Source organism: Crinia signifera, chromosome 1 (assembly GCF_055691185.1).
Source record: "Crinia signifera chromosome 1, ASM5569118v1, whole genome shotgun sequence".
Classification (NCBI taxonomy): Eukaryota; Metazoa; Chordata; class Amphibia; order Anura; family Myobatrachidae; genus Crinia; species Crinia signifera.
In genome coordinates, this window is record NC_139217.1 from 457,574,677 (window position 1) to 457,594,721 (window position 20,045).

The window sequence follows — 20,045 nt, forward strand, 5'->3', positions numbered from 1 at the left end:
CAAAAAAACACTCAAATGAGGGGGGGGGGGGGGGGGGTTGGAAGGACAATGGAATGATACTTATACAAGTCCTGCTTGTTCCTAGATGGTACTCTCCTCCTGTTGTTAATTGTATTATCCACAGTGGGGTCCAGGATTAACTGGTAGCATAGGTATCAGTTAACCTTGCTGGATGCCTTATTTTCGAATCCACTTGTGGGCAAAGGTTGTTGTACCTCACGTTTCGGGTCAGCTCCAAAAGTATGCAGGTGGTGGTGTCCCAATTTTTGTGTCCAGTAATTTTTCCAGAGTTTGGGGGGAAAAATTGTGGGGGGAGAGATGGTCCAAGGACAACTTTATCAAACCTTTTGATCATTTTATCTAATCTCAGGTGCATAAATTGATAAAGTTGTCCTAGTACAAAAAAACACGTACGATTTGTAAAAAAATACGCCAATAAATACACCTTGATTTGGAAGTGTATTACACATCTTAGAATTTTACACATAAGGAAAAAAAATCAGAAAATAACCCCCAGCTGATCAAAATAAAAAAATGTGTGACTTATAAAAGGCCACTAAGCACACATACACACTTCTCAGCTTCAAACATGGCACAAGGTTTGCATTCACAGATCATTTCAGTGAGGGCTATGAGATACCTGGGCTGAGATTTAATGGAATGTGAAAAAAAAATAGCATTTTACGAACTCGCACCACATCGCATTTCTTTAAAGTAAATTTTTTCTGTCAATTTGCATATTTAATGAGATGTGAATTTGTGGCAAAAGAGTGCGACATGATGCATTTTTAGTCATGAAATTGTGGGATTTTGTGTAAAAAAAAAAGGTTATAAAGAAAATGGCAGGTCCCCAGTGTTGAGCATAACCAACCCCAGGCTCATTGAGCTGGACCTGGTTCCAAAAATACGGGGGACAAAAAGTGTAGGGGTTCCCCCTATTTTGGTAACCATGCCCGGCCCTGGGGCTGGTTTCAAAAGTCAGGCCAACAGCGGTATTCGGGGGCAGAGCCGCACAATGTAAACAAAGACACATGCCGCATTTCCTTCCACAGGTTCCCCTATGGATTTCGTCGGATACCGGACCAGGACACCGGACCCGGAGCACCAGGACCCCGGGACCAGGACACCGGACCCCCGGACCAGGACCAAGGGCTACCTACGGGCTCAAGATAGTATCAGTATGTATGGGCTATGTATGTATTAAAGTTTTATTTTTCTTATGTGTCAGTTTTTATTTAACTATTGGTTTTGCTGTGGAACTAAAAGTCACAGTCACATTAATGGGCTGCATGCTGGGACTTGTGGTTCTCCAAGTCCCAGCATGCATTCCAGGCAATGGTATATTATATCTTTTTACACTTAATCAGCCCGGTGACCACAGCCCAGGTTCACCGGGGACAGCACCAGGCTTCAGCCTGGTCAGGTAAGTCCTGGAGGGGGGACACCCCTTTATTGGAGGGGTCCCCACTCCCCCAGGGCCCCTGACTGGTCAGTAGGGTTAATGTTTTGGATATATATATATATATATATATATATATATATATATATATATATACAGGAGAAGGAGACAGCAGCGGCACTCAAACGGGAACTTTTCAAGTGATTTAATCACAGCAAATAACGGACCGACGTTTCGGGGATTACACGCCCCTTTGTCAAGGTGTAAAAAGCACCTTGACAAAGGGGCGTGTAATCCCCGAAACGTCGGTCCGTTATTTGCTGTGATTAAATCACTTGAAAAGTTCCCGTTTGAGTGCCGCTGCTGTCTCCTTCTCCTGTATATATATATATCCGAAACATTTACCCTACTGACCAGTCAGGGGCCCTGGGGGAGTGGGGACCCCCCCAATAAAGGGGTGTCCCCCCTCCAGGACTTACCTGACCAGGCTGAAGCCTGGTGCTGTCTCCGGTGAACCTGGGCTGTGGTCACCGGGCTGATTAAGTGTAAAAAGATAGAATATACCATTGCCTGGAATGCATGCTGGGACTTGGAGAACCACAAGTCCCAGCATGCTGCTGTCTCCTTCTCCTGCATCTTTTGGTTCCAGAAGGCACCCGGGCAGTTGCCCAAAAGGGAGAGTGCCAGGCCGATTCTACTGACTATATATATATATATATATATATATATAGTTCCACCACGCCACAGGAATGGAGATGAATGGTGTGGATAATGGGCAGAAACAATTTTTGTAGTCATGGGTAAGTGCACATTACCGGTTCTTGTGTACCATTGTTTGTACAAATTGCTTCACTTCTCATACGGTGGTTATCCTCACAATTGTTACGAAGCTGTATGCTGCCGCTGGAGGTGGTGTATAGGCTTCCGCACACAGGAGTTGGTATCCTCTCATATATGTGGCCAGATGCGATATAAGCGGGGTCCAAGGAGCGGTGTCCGACCAAATGGAAGGCAATTTTAGGCAACGAGTATAGGCTTCCAAACATAGGAATGACGTCCTCTCACGTGGGAGACCAGTTGGAATGTTGAGCCACCGGAGGGATCCCGTGAGCGGTGTCTGCCAGATAGCAGCAATATGGGGCAAGTGGTAAATTGTAACTGAAGCCAAAGTATCCACATCAATAGGTAGTCCACAATGAACAGTCCTAGGCATGAAACAAGGCGCTGACGCATTTCACTGCCAACTTCAGCTTTATCAAAGGTCTTGGATAAAATTGCCTTCCATTTGGCAGACACTATTATCATTTATTTTAACCCCAATTGTTTTATTTACATTGTACTTGAATTACATGTGGTCGTTTTTTAGTGTAAGTAAAAACTTTATATTGTTCTAAACATTTGCCAGTGGTCTTTTTATGTTATAGCGCTGCTCACATGCATTGTGCGTGACTTCTGTTGTCTTCTTTGTAGTGGGGACTGACTACCCCCACAATTTTGAGCAGCTGCTGTCCAAAGCGCCTGATTATTCCTTGTGAATTTTTCCCTTTTTCTGCCAAATACGACAGGAAAATAAAGTGCATTTTCCTGGCGTATTTGCCCGGCCATTCGCGGCCGTATTTTTAATACGGCCGCTTAGTGAATTAGGAATCATCATTCTTTGAATGGTGATTTCTGTCTTATTCTATCGATGTTGTATTCATTTGTTTTTGTAAATACAAATACGAATGTCCCATCAATACGAATACAAAAATTTGTATTTTTGGCATAGGGCATACTTTACGCCTACAAAAGATTTGTAATTAGACAATACAACGTGTTTTAAATGTGCTCTCCAGGGAATACAACATTGTCACTGCTGATCTCCATATCTGCGTTCCCCTATTACCTTTATGGTTTTTGGGGGGGCTCAATTGCTGGCCTAACCACTTCAAATCTATTTTAGGGGAATAAACTGCTTTTATGTAAAATAGTGAGAACAACAAAATAAACTATTCTTTCCCAGTGGCTTGAACCTACTGTTCCACCTTTGTCGTTATTTTTGCCAAGATTGTCCCATCTATTTTACATGTATAAGACCAGTGATTCTCAGCCTCGATCCTCAAGGACCCCAAACAGTTGCGTTTTCCAGGTTTCCCACAGAATCGCAAGTGAAGTAATTAGCTTGACCTGTGGATCTTTTAAAATGTGTCAGTGAGTAATGAGTGCACCTGTGCACCTGCAAGGTGACCAGGAAACCATGAACTGTCGGGGGTACTTGAGGACCAAGGATGAGAACCACTTGATTAGACAGCCTCTTTAGTCAATAGAAAAGCTAGCCCAAACCACCCAGCATTTTATGGGCGTCCCCATGGGTATGCTCTGCCAGTGGCGTAACAATAGCCCCGCAGCCCCTGCAGCGGCGGGGAGGCGCTGAGTAAAGTGTGGGCACGGGGGGTCTGCAGGGCTATTGTTTCACTGCTGCCTGCTTGCCCCACGCCGCCACCACCTCTGTAGCCGGGACACGCACATCTACTTGTCTGCGGTCCCGGCGCTACTCCTCCAGGCTGGCTCGGCTCCTGTCCTGCTGCTATTAAAATCTCCCTCCCAAGATGTCCGCCGCCTTATAGCAGACTTTTTTTGGATGCTAGAGGAGCCTCCTCTAGCATCCCAAAAAACGGTCTGCTGTAAGGGGGCGGACATCTTGGGAGGTAGATTTTAATAGCAGCAGGACAGGAGCCGAGCCAGCCTGGAGGAGAAGCGCCGGGACCGCAGAGATCTGCGTGTACTGTTTCAAAGGGAGCACTGCAGAGGCAAGCGGCAACGGGGTAAGAAAGGAGGGGGGTAACTTTTCTTGAGAGAGGGGGGGGGGGCGCGACAAAATTCCCGGCGGGCGCAATTTATGAAGTTACGCCACTGTGCTCTGCTGTGCGTTCCTATGGGTACCTGGGTGGGACGGTGCCTGCCGGGGGCGGCTAACGTTACAGGACGTCAGCCGCCTGCCTCGTCTTCCGGCAGGCACACGCAAATACAGACTGACTTTTTTAAGCGAAGGCTGGAGAAATCCTGCATTGGTGGCATACGAGGGGATGTGTCTTCATTACACATCCCCTCGCATGGTTGCGAGGGGAAACGTATGCGGGGTTAAGCGGGTATTTGGCGGGGCGGCCTCTGGCGCTCGGTAAGCTGTGATCTTCTGAGCTTACAGAGCCAACCAGAATCACGCTCTTTGACCTTGAACTGAACCCCGCAATAAAACAGTGTTTCCAGTTGACCGCCTGGTACAACATGCAGATCTTGGAAGGTGGGATACCCTTTTGAGATGTCTTTGGTTGGATATTGTCATAGATTGATCTCGTAGACATATTCTTCACATACTATGCAGGGCCGAATTTAGGACTCAGGCCGCCCCTAGGCACAAAATCTTTGCCCCCCCCATTTTTACATATTCTTGCAGATCCAACTGTGCAATTCACATTGCATACCTGCTGGAGGGGTAAGTAAGATGTAGAGTGGTAGGGAGGGGGTATTGAGACGCAAGGAGAGGGTACCGTGATGCAGGGTGGCACGGAATGGGTAGAGACACGCATGGTGGAAGGTAGTGGGTAGAGACAAGCATGGTGGTAGGGAGGGAGTTGAGATGCAAACACAGGACCCCCCTCATTGTCAGTGAGGAAGCCTGGGTCATCTGCACCTGGCCCTGCCCTTTCACCTTATCTGTGCTGTTGCTCCTTCTCCCTCCCGGGTCCTGCTGCTGCCTCTATGAGGTTTGTTCTACTGATGGTCACCGGCTCCTCTTCTGCTTTTCTGAGGGGTACTGTCCATCCGCTCTCCTCCTTTACTGCAACTGTACTTGGTCGAGGATACTGCCACTGCTCCTGGTCGAGGAGAGGGGAAGACTGTCCCCTGGTACTGCCGCTGGTTTTAGTCTGCCAGCTCACTTAAGCCCTGGACCCGCAGCGGTGTATTCGCATCAGTGTTCAAAAAAATCACTGCTTTCTAGCTGGCCCGCCTCTGCTGTCTAACAGGTCCTGCGCCTGTCCCTGCAGCAGTGCTGAGAATCCAGGAGACAGCCGCGCAGACTCCCCCGGCTGCCCCAAGCCATGGCGCTAGTGCATCAGCACTATTATTTACGGTACTGTGCTCTGCTTCCCCTCCACCACAGCCTGTCACTCGCTTCTGCCTGATCTGCCATGGTCACAGGCAGCATGCCGCCCATGATAGGTGCCGCCCCTAGGCCCGTGCCTAGTGACAAATCCGGCCCTGATACTATGGGCCTTATTCTGGTTCGGTCGGTGCAACTTACGTACAGTCCGTTTCACCATACGTGGACGGTGAGCGTAAGTCCGCCCACAGAACAGCCGCATACGGACGGTCACAAACACCGACAATGGGTAGTGGTGTACACTTGAGCATACGCCACCGTATACGGATGGGTCTCCTCTTAGACACCGTTAACTGGCGTACAACAGAGCGTACGCCACCGTATACGGACGGGTCTCGTCCGTTTTCACACCGACATCTTCCGTATATCTGAGCCTACGCCACAGTGCATGGACGGGTCTCGCCTTTTCTCAATGGAAAACTCAGCGTGTGTCACCGATCGTTAGAGCGTACGTCCGTGCACGCTGGCATACCCTTCACATATATGGCACTGCACATCTTGCCTTTCAACTATAATTAAGACAATTAATGAATTATTCTAACTGTTATTCAATAATTGTTTTCTATTAACTCAATTGTCTACCTTAATAAACACCCTAATAAAACATTATTTTAACCCGCATTACATGTATATTTATTATGTTCTAATGTTGCATTTTAATCACTATCTATGTGTCCCCACATTGCTTTTACTTTTAAATAAAGTTATGTTGGTGTTACAGTGAAAAAGTTGACATATGTCGACTTCTGTGAATTGAGTGTCCTGCTTTTTAAAGTATACAAAAACACTTACTGAATGGGTGTAGATGGTTATAAACTAACTACCTTGCCATATATAAGCAGGTCTTACAATGAATTTTACCTACAATTAAACCAACCTTTACATGTAGAGAAGTGTAGAAAGATAAGCTTCCAATGTGTTTGAGTGCTGTGTGTGGCTTGCAGGTAGTGAAATAATAGTCTTCACTTAATAGGCTGCAGCATTGCTTATTACATTCAGGTGTATGTGTTTGAGTAGTAATCAGCGTTAATTAGCAGACCCAGGCATCTGCTGTCATACGGAATCTCTAGGGATGGTCTGGAGCTATCTTTGGCGACCGCCTGTTTTTGGGCTAAAATGCACGGTGCATTCGCCGATCGAATTTTGTGTGCACACCCCCGTGTACACCCATGTTTACGCCCCGTTTCGCTCATTATTCCGGCCGCTTCCCTCAAAACGCCCCCATGCCGCCCACAATGTCCGTACTGTTGCGGACAGGTTTTTTCGCATGGATAGACCCCGTCCGTGAGCGGTGTGAGGTCGCCGCACATGCGCATTGCGATAGCTACGCATTCGCAGATCAAAAAAAATCCGATCCGTCTGTTTACAGTCCCACCGTAGCGAGCAGAATAAGGCCCTATGTCTTCACATAGGCCCTTATTCAGATCGGCACGGTACGGCCCGCGTGCGGCCGTACCGCCGATGTTTTTTGTCTGCACATGCGCAGAGGTCATTCTGCGCATGTGCAGCCCCCTTCGCCGCAGACGGATTTCGTCCGCCGCAAAGGGGGCGGATAGGGGCGTGAGGGGCTTCAGCCCCTCATTTCCCTATGTGTACGCCCCGCGTTTCATGGGCGTTCCCATGCAAACGCGGGGCGTATGCATGGTAATGAGGGCATGACGCCCTCATTACCATGACATGGGGGCGGAAAGCTGACGTCGCCGGATGTCAGCTTTCAGCCCCCATACAAGCTAACACACGGACGATTGTCCGTGTGGTCTTAGCTTGCGGGAGCTGCCGCGGCGTGCGGGCCTGCCTTCGATGGTCGTCGACCATCGAAGGCAGGGGGCAGCTCCCACCATGGTGGAGGCGTAGCCTCCACCATTTTTGAGCGGATCGCCAGCCGTCCGTGTATGGACGGCCGTGGCGATCCGTCTGGTGGGCGGCCCTAGGTTTGTGCGGTCGGAGCCCCGTGTGCGGCTCTGACCGCACCAACCAGAATAAGGGCCATAATGTCTTATACTTTTTTTACAGTTTTGAATTTTGTTGTTCTTATATTAATGTGTGTGATATTGTGCATGACACACTGCTTGTATATCATTTGATCTTTGTCTGAGTCAATAAAAAAAAAGAAAAACCATTTAGGCATCTTGAAACATTTAAAGAACCACATATACAAGGAAGAAGATATTATTAGCTATAAAATATGGCAAATCAAACAACAATAAGGAAGATAATGAGAAAATATTAGTTGAAAGACTCCATATGCCATAAAATCATTTGCGAATCAGGAAGAAAAGCAAGAAAAAACCCCAACCCTAGAAACAACAGTGGTGTACTGGTAAAGCAAATATTTCACCATAAACTCAATTAGATTGTAAGTACCTTGGAGCAGGGCCATTTTCCATCCTATTCTCATAGGCCTCTTCTATCGCACTTAAAAAACAGCTCTAACCATCTATAACTGCATCTGTTCTGCAAACTAGTGAAGCGCAGAGGCGCCGCTGATCTTCGGGTAAGACAGCCAGCACATACAGTATATACTATATTACATGTATAATAATATGTGCTAACCACTCCTTCCACCAAATACATGGGCAGCAGTCGCCACTGGAAATGAACTATATGAAAGAGGACTTCTAAGGACTACAATTAGATTTCTTCCACAATGGTCCTGAACACTCCGGTGAGAACACTGGTCCTGACCAACAATCTAACTAGATTTATCCAGCAATTGCAATACGCGGGGCCTCGTATCGCTATGGCTCCTACACACAGAGCGATCTTGGCGCGTTTTCTAAGGGATCTAGTAAGATCGCTTGGAAAATGGCCTGTATACAACAGGAGAACTTACAGAGCTGCCAGTAGTTCCAGAATTGTTTGAAAGTTTGGATACACCAGAAATTCTATATTTTTATTTTGAAATACATAATATTTGGCAGCTCTCAACATTTTACTAAAACTTGTCATGTCACTGGGTTGAAATAATTGCCCACCCCTGTATTAGACTATTTCAGATTTGGCGTAACACTTTTCGTTGGAGCTTTCTCCGAGGTACAAAATAGTATGAAGAGAAATTCAAGAGTTTCTCCAGCGTGATCTGATGACTGCATCCCTGTACATGCAGTGGCGTAACTCCTGGAGGCAATGGAGACTTTTGCCGCCGGGCGTAAGCCATCAGGGTGGGGGCACAGAGAGCACTAACCCAGGCCACCGCAGCAAGAAACCCCAGACACCCCCCCCCCCCCCTGCGCCCCGCGACTCCTGCAGCTGCCACTCAGATCAGATCTCTATATTGTGCCCGATCCGCGCCGCTGCCCTCCCTACCCTATGCAGTAGCGCACACTGACAGCTCACGTCAGGTGCCTGCTGCAGAGCTAGTCTGGACAGCTGAGCGTCGACTCAGCTGTCCAATCATATGTGATTCTGCAGCCTGCGGCACCCTGATTGGTTGGTGTGCAGGCTGCCCGGAGAAAGAAGGCAGGAAGGATCCCTCAAGCACGGATCCCGCTTATCACAGCAGCCAAATTGTATGTGTGTATAGATAGATAGATAGATAGATAGATTGATAGATTGCAGTGAAATGGGGTCCCTTGGCGATGGGCTGCAAGCTTAAATGCATTGATCAATTCATGAACTAAAACCCCATTATTTATTTATTGATTATTTGAATGTTAAGGTGAGTTAGTTTGTTGTAGTGAGTGCTGGGCCCCCTGTGTTTGTATTTACTAGAGTGTGTGGTCACAGGCCACCGCACCCCACCCTGGGATGTGGGTGCTGTTTGCACCCCATTCCTAGGAATGGCGAGTGTGTTGGTACTTCTGTATCTAGATAGATAGATAGATAGATTATAAAAAAAATGCTGTGTGTGGTTGGTTGGTGGGGATTGGTAGAGGTGCCCGGGGGCTATCTAAACCGCCTCCGGGCGCCTCGTAAGGACTTACGCCACTGTGTACATGATTGACATATATTGGGCAAGATGAAACAAAATCCTCAGAGAGAGACGGGCTAGGTAGCATTCTTTGTCATAAAGAATACAGAAATCTTTGTTTTTATAGATGCTTTAGTGAAGATGGTAAACACATCATTACAGTTAAATGTCATAACAGAGTTTGTTATACATACAAGAAGTTAAAAGTGCTCTTAATTATTAACACATCTTTTATTTATTTCCTTCTGTTCAAACTTTCTAACCTCTGTTATCCATATCCACAGTTCAGTTTTGGCAGTGACGCCCCAAATCCTGTGATTACCAGACATGTAAATGTGACAATGTCCTGAGTATTAAACAAACATCATTTAGATACAGTAATAGTAAGATGTTAGACTATAAATTTATATAGACCCTCTGCTAATTTTTAACTCACAAATTGCAAATCTTGATATAGCAGGACGTGCAGGATTGTGGTTCCTTATAGCATTATGCAAATGGTTTTATTCATAGAACAAAAACATCCTTCTTATCTTTATCTTCCAAATACACTGTCCTGGGCATAGGCGCCAAAACCGTGGGTGCTCCGGGGCCTGAGCACCCACGGAAGGTGAGGAGCACCCACGGCACAGCCCATGGCAGCGCTAGTACCCATACCGCTGCTAGTTCCCATCTGCCGCAGGGACCCTGCTGCTGACGGCATATCCGCTGCTGGGACCCTGCTGCGGCGCTGCTGCTGCTCCCTGACCCTGCTGCGGCGCTGCTGCTCCCTGACCCTGCTGCGGCGCTGCTGCTCCCTGACCCTGCTGCGGTGCTGCTGATGCACCCGGACCTCGACAGCGAGTGAGTCCAGGAGGGGGGGGGGGGGGTTGGCGGGGGTAGGGAGCACCCATGGAGATAAAAGGAAATCGGCGCCCCTGGTCCTGGGAGATTGGTCTCTGACCCACACAATGGGAGGAAACCAGTTAACAGGAGTGGAGTGTTGTTCCAAGCGCAAATCGATATTGTCTCCTTGTATCCCTAGACTGTATTTCCAGGGGACACATGTTTGACTGTAAAGGCTCATACACACTAGGCAACTTTAAGCTGATTGCCACTCAGTTTACTTGTTTGAGCTGCTTTCAGCTGGAAAGCCGCCCAGTGTGGCAGCGATGAGCAGTGAGTGCTGATGTATTACCAGCAGATGAGTGACGAGGTGGAAGTCCTCCTATGGAAAGTCATCCAACCATCTGCAGAGAGAGTTAATTTTGGGTGGGGTGTGTTGAAACTGAAATCTAAATTGCAGTGTAAAAATAATGCAGCCAATATTTACCCTGCACAGAAACAAAATAACGCACACAAATCTAACTCACTCTATACATGTTACATCTGCCCCACCTGCAGTGCACATGGTTTTACCCATTTTGAGAACAAATTTGGGTACTCTTTACTTAGTTGGGCGCCCGTTAACATGGAAATCATGTCGGTCGCGTCACGGCCGGCCATAAATGTACCCGCGATGCCCGCGACGCGATGCTCCCGATTTGCCATAGGAATCAATGTTAAAAGGCCCGATGGACACGATTTTACTGTTAAATGCCTCAATGGACCCGATTTGGCCATAGGAATCAATGTTAAATGGGCCACAGAGCCCAAATAAGCACAATTAACCCTTAAATGTCCCCCCAAATTTTTAACGCCACCCCACGATCCACGCCAACCCGAAGCGTGGCGAGCGCAGCGAGCCCGCGAGGGGCGGCGGTACGCGTCCTACGACCTTTTCATGCCCTACTATCCACTAGGGCGTGGAGTGAGAATAGAATAGTGTGGCGAGCGCAGCGAGCCACCGAACCCGAAGCGTGGCGAGCGCAGCGAGCCCCGCGAGGGGACGCGGATACCTTCACAGTTATACGCGTCCCCTCGTGGGCTTCACAGGTGTCCGTGGCAACGCGGACACCTGTGAAGCCCGCGAGGGGACGCGTCTACCTGTGAAGGTATCCGCGTCCCCTCGCGGGGCTCGCTGCGCTCGCCACGCTTCGGGCTCGGTGGCTCGCTGCGCTCGCCACACTATTCTATTCTCACTCCACGCCCTAGTGGATAGTAGGGCATGAAAAGGTTGGAGAACGCGTACCGCCGCCCCTCGCGGGCTCGCTGCGCTCGCCACGCTTCGGGTTGGCGTGGATCGTGGGGTGGCGTTAAAAATTGGGGGGGACATTTAAGGGTTAATTGTGCCTATTTGGGCACTGTGGCCCATTTAACATTGATTCCTATGGCCAAATCGGGTCCATTGAGGTATTTAACAGTAAAATCGCGGTCAATCAGCCTTTTTAACATTGTTCCCTATGGGAAAATCGCGGGCATCGCGGGCATCCCGATTTACCCGCGATGACCGCGATGACCGCGATTTTTACCCCCGACGACCGCGATTTCAATCGCTGGCGCCCATCTAGGTAAAGAGTACCCAAATTTGTACTGCGATCACATCTGAATAAGGGCCACTGTGCGTTTTTCAGCCCAGCATCTTTCCCGATCATTGGTCAGCAAACACGCTTGGCAAGATCGCCCTGCGTGTATGGACCTTAAGTGAATTGTCTTAAGGATTTGATGGCTGTCCTGAAAACATTTGACATGGTTTGAATACACGCTATTACTTGATGAAAACTGCCTCCGGGGGAGTGGACAGGACAGCCTAATATTACAATTACAGTTAAGTTGCAAGTATAGTCAGAAAACTGAGGGAGAGACAAGTACATTTACAGAGGAGAAAGTCCTCACAGAACTCTCAAAACTGAAAGTGGATAAATCAATGGAGCCAGGTGGGATACATCCAAGGATACTAAAAGAGCTTAAAGGGGAGCTGGTAAAACCAATAACATAATTATTCAACCAGTCACTAGCTACTGGAGTAATCCCAGTCTGAGGACTGGAAAACAGCGAATGTATTCCCACTGCACAAAAGTGGAAGCAAGGAAGAGGTAAGAAACTATCGACCAGTGAGCCTTACATCAGTAGTAGGGAAATTGATGGAAACACTCTTAAAACAAAGAGTTGTAGAATATCTCAAAACCAGCAATTTACAGGATCCAAAACAACATCATGGGGGAAGATCATGTAAAACAAATCTTATTGACTTTTTTGACTGGGTGACTAAAGTAATAGTTCAAGGTGCGGCTGTAGATGTAGCTTATCTAGACTTTAGTTAAGCTTTTGACACTGTCCCACATCGCAGACTGGTAAATAAACTTGAAAGTTTGGGATTGGATTCTAAGATAGTTGAATGGATAAGAGCGTGGTTGCAGGACAGAAAACAGAGAGTTGTAGTAAACGGAGTACAGTCAAAGGAGGAAAAGGTTACAAGTGGAGTACCCCAGGGATCTGTACTTGGACCAGTGCTTTTTAATATCTTTATTGATGATATTGCAAATGGAATTGAGGGTAAAATGTGCCTTTTTGCAGATGACGCAAAGGTATGCAACAGGGTAGACACACCAGGAGGGGTAAAACAAATGATTGAGGATCTAGGTAGATTAGAGGAATGGTCAAGAGCATGGCAAATACAGTTTAATGCCAAAAAATGCAAAATCATGCACTTGGGTCTCAGAAATCCAAAGACTAAATATAGTATAAATGGCACTATAATGGAAACTACTGAGGAAGAGAGGGATCTAGGTGTCACTATTTCAGGGGACTTAAAAGCAGGTAGGCAATGTAACAAAGCAATGAAGAAGGCAAGTCAGATGCTTGGTTGCATAGGTAGAGGTATCAGCAGTAGAAAGAAAGAAGTAATAATGCCACTGTATAGGTCATTGGTACGACCTCACCTAGAGTATTGTGTTCAGTTCTGGAGGCCATATCTCCAGAAGGATATAAATACATTAGAGACAAAGAAGGGCAACTAAAATGGTGCATGGCCTACATCACAAAACGTACCAGGAAAGACTTAATATGTATACTTTAGAGCAGAGAAGGGAAAGGGGGGACATGATAGAAACTTTCAAATATATCAAGGGTTTTAACAAGGTACAGGTGGGAGACATTCTTCACAGGAAGAGGAGCAACAGAACACGAGGACATGCACTGAAACTAGAGGGAGGAAGATTCAGGGGAAATGTGAGGAAGAATTACTTCACAGAAAGAGTAGTAGATAAGTGGAATAGCCTCCCATCAGAGGTGGTAGATGCAAATACAGTAGTACAATTTAAACATGCTTGGGATAGGCATATTGATATCCTACAAAAAAATAAGGATCAAATATGGTTTGAGGTAACATGTTTAAAAAAGGGGGATACTAGATGGTCCAAGTGGTTCTTATCTGCCGTCAAATTCTATGTTTCTATGTTTCTATGTTTACAAGAATATTGTAATAAAAATAATGATTAATTTACAAATTATTCATTGAGGGTGATGGTTTATGTACCAACGATTTTTTTTTATTATTGTGCCCAGGTAATATAATTCCCCCTTTCCACTAACATAAAATCCCATGTTTTTGCACATGAATGATGTCAAGTTAAAAATCACATGTAAAGTGACCCGGAATTGTTACCCTGGTCACCAGCAGGGTTTTTAGTGGGTCTTTCCCGGGTAACGAGTAGTGGAAACAGCTCTTACCTGGGATTTTCAACCCGGACAGGAGCGGCTGGCCTAAAACGCAGACGCCTCCATCTGTCTGCCAATCCGCTGCCAAGCCGCCGGTCCCAGGACGCAACTTGGCTGCCGGTCCATGGGTGCTGCCCACCTGCCGGTTCCTGTATGCTGCCCGGCTTTCCTGGGTTTTCCCTTTCAGCAGAAACAATGTCCACCTGGAAAAAACAGCGAATATAGCGAATACAGTGCAGTGGAAACGGGGACAAGGGAGTGGAGACCTGCCAAAATCCCGGGTTAAGAATCCTGCAAATGAGCCAGGATTTTGGTAAGAAGAGGGTATTAGTCCTGTCCACTCCCCACCTAACACAAAAAATGAATCAGTGCATAAAGTCCACCTATAATATGTAAATTGGAGATGATCTCACCACTGGAGGAACACTGGGTTCCTGTAATCCAATGTCCTCACGAGAGCACGGCGGTGTTTGATGGCACGGTAGGTGCAGGAGAGCAACCAGTCAGTCTTTATTTCCTATTGACTCCACCTTTGGATGTCTAAATCTGCCGATGCCAACCACATCATAGAGAGGACAATTGGGCCACAGCATCCAGTCCACAGATCCTCAAGTGGTTTTTCACCTACGATGCCATCAAAAACCACCGTGCTGAGGACATTGGATTACAGGAACCCAGTATTCCTCCAGTGGTGAGATCATCTCCAATTTACATATTATAGGTGGAACTTTATGCAAAAAGGAACTATTACAATCATCCCTTCAAAGAACTGTCCTCATCTAAATGGTTGCACTCCGTATATTTCAAAACAGCCATACTTACGTGTTTTTAGTAGTGATTGATTTATATTGCTCTTTTGTTAATAAATATTTTAATTTGTATTTAAAAGCATTTCAGACAATCCCACTAATTTATTTGCAAGCGCTGCTATTTGTGTTTCCACACATTGTTGTATTTTAAAGTATCTTGCCTAGGACCCCATAAGATCTACATCCAGCCCTGACTATGAGGGTGGGGATACTTCCACTCTGTAGTGCATGGGAGTAAGTACAGGAGTCGGGGAGTGGTAGCAACCCTGATATCGGTCTTTTTATGCACTGGATACTGTATGGAATATAGTATTAATATTTAACAGTACAGATGGTCTATAGCACAGGTCTTCAAACTGTGGCCCTAAAGATGTGGAAGTACATGTCCCAGCATGCCCTGACAGTTTTGGCATGCTATTATAGGAAAAAATGTGGCAATGCATGTTGGAACATGTAGTTTCACAACATCTGGAGGGCCACAGTTTGAAGACCCATGGTCTATAGCCTTGATGGCTAACCTTGACACTCCAGCTGTTGTTGAAATACATATACCAGCATGCTCTGCTTCAGTTTTGCTATTTGGCCATGCTAAATCTGATGCAGAGCATGCTGGGATGTGTAGTTCAACAACAGCTGGTTAGCCATCAAGGGTCTATAGCAGTGATTTTCAACCTTTTTACCTTGCGGCACACTAAATAAGATTTTAAAATTGCCAAGGCGCACCCTGAGATCCACACATTGGCCCTCACAGGAAAAAAAAACAAAAAACTATTGGCCCCCATATAAAAAACAATCACACAGGTAACAAAAATAAAATACATTGGCCCTTTACATGAAAAGAAGAGACCAGTAAATAACAGTTGAACTGATGGTGGCTGCAAACTGGTTTGGGCATCTCTAGATCTGGGGGCACGCCTGGGAACAGCTCAAGCACTGGTTGAAAAACACTGGTCTATAGTATAGGCTGTTTCAAACATTTAAATAAGGTAATTGGTCAGGAAAAGGTTAAACATAACATAATAATTAAATACACAAACATAATAGAACCAGTGCTGCATTTTCTAAGCTCACAATCTCCCACTTCATGGTAAGGCTCCTGTCTCTTCCTCCTGGCAGCTGCTCTCTGGTCCATTGCGTTGTTTGAGGGCTCAGATCCACACATACAGTAAATGTGGTAGAAGAAGCTGGTACACTGGGCATGTGCAGCAGCTCTGCTCTGTCCATTACACTACACAATGTGGTGGCAGCTCAACTGATCAAATGATATACTGGTGCTATTGTGGTCATCATTTAAGGCACTTGCCAAGAGGAGGGGGGGTTTCCGGGCAACCAGACTCCCCCCCCCCCCCCCCGCCCCATCCGTGTTTGCCTATGAGTCTTCATGCTAGAATAATAGCTGAGAGGAAATGAGCTAGCGCTCAGTTTGGATGATGCAGGCTGGGTCTGTACAGTGCACACAGCCATGCAGAGGAATAGGAACGAGTGCCACAGTTAAAGTCTCATTACATAGATTATCAGCTCTTATGTCAAGAACTGTACTACCTAACGTAACGGCTGTGATCTGTGTGAATGTGGAACCTGCAAATAAAGTCCCCTCTAATTTTTTTTTTTTTTTTATTAAACCTGGCGCCCATTTTTCTCAACACTGGTACAAGTAACTGTACTGGTGCTGCGTACACTTGGCTGCTGGTAAACCTACAGGTATGTATGTAGGAAGAAAAAATATACAAAAAGTGGCGCTTGTTTGATGAAAAGATTTATAAATTGAATAACATCCTTAAATTACAAATATAAAATGAAAATGTATAAACCACTGACAATAAAAAATGGGTATCAAAATTGATACTGCATATATATTCATAAAAATGAACCACTTATAGGTTGGTCTGGACCGGATTAAGGGCGGGATGTACTAAAGGGAAAATGCGGTAAAACGGGGGGTTTACCGCATTTTCCTATGTACCATTACCCGTCCGCCCCGTCTCCGCCGGGCAGGGTATCGCCACCTCTGGGCGGCGATACCCTATAGAAGCTAGGCTAGTGTGCCCATAGGCTTCTATAGTAATGTGGTGTGCGGAGACCCCCACACACCACATTACAGGTATCGCGGGGGTCACCGTCACCGCACCCCGATGCTAGCCGCATATGTTAGTACATATGCGCTAGCATTGCGGTGGCTGGGCGGCGAGGGGCGGCGATGTATATTAATTCATCCCGCCATAATAACTTTGTGCAGGAAAATGTATATATATAGAGAGTGACTGTCCCGCCTCAGTTTCAAATCGGTAGATATACCATTGATGTAAATTGGAGCAGGTTGGCTTAGTTACAGTGCCCAGATAAGGGCTAATAATTACCCAGCGCCGCTAGAGGATTGCAATCCCTCGGGACAGCATTGCAGCAGATGTCCTCAGATTGATACGGCCAGATGGGAATAACAGGTGGTATGTGTAATCCAAGCTGGAAGCGATAGAAGCCAGCACATGAAGCTGAATGCTCACAATTGGTAGGCAGAAGGAATAGACAAAGGTTCCAGATTGTGAAGTTGACATACTTCGGGTACAGCCAATTCCTGGTAGGAGTTTTTAGGCACAAATGTCCGGTCCAGAGTAGACTCCTGACGCGTTTCGCTGTTTGGGAAATACAGCTTTTTCAGAGGTATGTATGTAGGAACTGATCCAGGAGGGTTCCGGAGTCACTGCCATGTGAAAAATCTCCCTCCAGGCAAACAGGGTTATACGCTAATGGCCTAATGGTATGGGAAAGGGAAGACCCGAGGCGCTGACATCCCTAACAGCAGTGCGGCAATTCCGGGAATGCTCGGGGGCGCAGATACAGGTGCATGTTGGGACACAACCACCTGCATATACAGTTTACCTAAGAGAGTACTACCCTATGAATGGACCACATACCTGTGCGTACAATCAAACCAAACGGTAATATTAATGGTGGCACTGCATACGATGGATATAGGGCCTAATTCAGGTTCCCCTGTAGATTGCCGCAATCTGCGCAGGCATCTGGGGTTTGCGTATGCAGCGTTTTATGGGTGCGCCCATAGAAACTCTAGGCGTACCCCTGTCCATGCCTGCTTGGGTTAGGTGGCTGACATCACATGACATCAGCGCCTGCCCCCAGTTCGCCCAAGAGCGGGCATCTGAAAAGTAAGGCTAGAGAAATTATTCAATGGTTCGCGACCATCGAATGATTTCTCCTCTTTGCGGCCCCATGAGAGTGCATGTCCACTAACATAATAGTGTGGGGTTCGGGGGAAGTGGGGCGTGCATTTGGTGGGGATGAGGTTATCTGCTTGCTAGGCAGTGAATATCGGCTGCATAGGGAACAGGTCTGAACCAGGCTCATTCATATAGGTGCTTTCCTCCGTGTAATCCAATACTTTATACTGTGCTGCGCGTCATATGGGATGACCATGTTACTGTATGTAGGAAATGCATTGGTCTGTTTGTTTGTCTGTTAGGCATTCGAACACCCCTGCACCGATTGGGATGAAACCAATGTGCGGTGGTCCAGTTGGATCCTGCCCAGGTTTAGGGGGGGGGGGGGGGGGTTATGCCTGTTGGTGTACGCTAGGCAGAACTGTGAAACATGGAGCCTGTTCTGTGTCTTCCACTGGATGGATTTAGATGAAAACCATAATGAATAAAGCCATAATAAATTGGGCAAATACACGGTAACTTTACAGCTTTTCATCAGTTAAACATTTACCTCCCTGAAAGCCTGTATCTTCCATAGTATTGTATGTATGAAATATATGGTCAGCTGTGCTAGTCAGTGTTTTTGAAAATGACCATCTGACCAACAGCACTAAGCAGGTATTGTGCTCTTTATTTCAAATATAACAGGTACCTCTCTCCATTGTATTCTCTCTACATCAATCACATCCTTCACTCTCCCTATAACAGAAACATAGCTCACACAATCATAAAGGGCCCTGCAGCACTGTTATAGGGTGATCTCCACTTCATGCACACCTCCAGGCAGGGCCGGTGCAAGGCACCGGAGCGCCCCAGGCGAGTCGGGGTGGGGGCGCCCCGGTGCCGGTGGGGGGGGGAAGGTTGGTACCTGTGTAAAAAAACTTGCGTCCCCGGCGTCCCTGCTGAGTGCTGGTGCGTGCAGGGGTGTCCGTGCCGCTGGGGAAGCCTGCGGCGCTGTTATTGTGTATAAGCTGGCCGCGGCCGGCGGGGTCCCTACAGTGAATAGAAAATAACTAGCGCTAGTTATTATATTGTTATTATATTGTTATTCTATTCACTGTAGGGACCCCGCCGGCCGCGACAAGCTTATACACAATAACAGCGCCGCAGGTTCCCCCAGCGGCACGGACACCCCTGCACGCACCAGCACTCAGCAGGGACGCCGGGGACGCAAGTTTTTTTACACAGGTACCACAGTGCTGGGGGTGAGGGGCGATCTGCCGCCCTCCAGGTGCCGGCGCCCTAGGCAAATGCCTAGAGCTGCCTAGTGGTGGCGGCGGCCCTGCCTCCAGGCCCGGAAACAATAAAGGAGGTTGGGATGGAATATTACTCTCCCAATCCATCACATATGCAGATCTACCATCAAATGAAGGATGTGCCGGTCACTATGGCAACATGTGCACTTGATAAATAACAGATAGTAGCGCACTATAACTCAGTGCTTACCTTATTATAACCAAAAGGGAAATTCTAAACAACGCTTCAGCACAATCCCCGCATAATTATTAGAGATGTGCGGCGGCCACTTTTTCGGGTTTTGGTTTTGGATCTGGATCTCCCTTCGTGTTTTGGATCTGGATTGGTTTTGGCAAAACCACCCTTGTGGGTTTTGGTTTTGGATCTGGATTTTTATGAAAAAATGCTAAAAATTGCTAAAATAACAGAATTTGGGCCTGTTTTTGCCCCTAAAGTATTATTGACCTCAATAACATTAGTTTCCACTCATTTCTAGTCAATTTTGATCACTTCACAGCTTACAAAATTGTTTGCATTTACTGTAGTTGGGCCAAAAGGGTATACCGAGGTAGCTGGATGACTAAGCTAAGCGACAGCAGTGGGCATCACATACATGTGGACCTTACACTTCCAACCTGGCAGAGCGGCACTGCAGGGGCAGACAGGGTGGCAGTTTAATAAACTATCCCAAAAAAAGAGAAATGCTCCAAACAGCAAATACAAAGAGGTATCGGCCTTGTCATGACTGGTGGTAGCA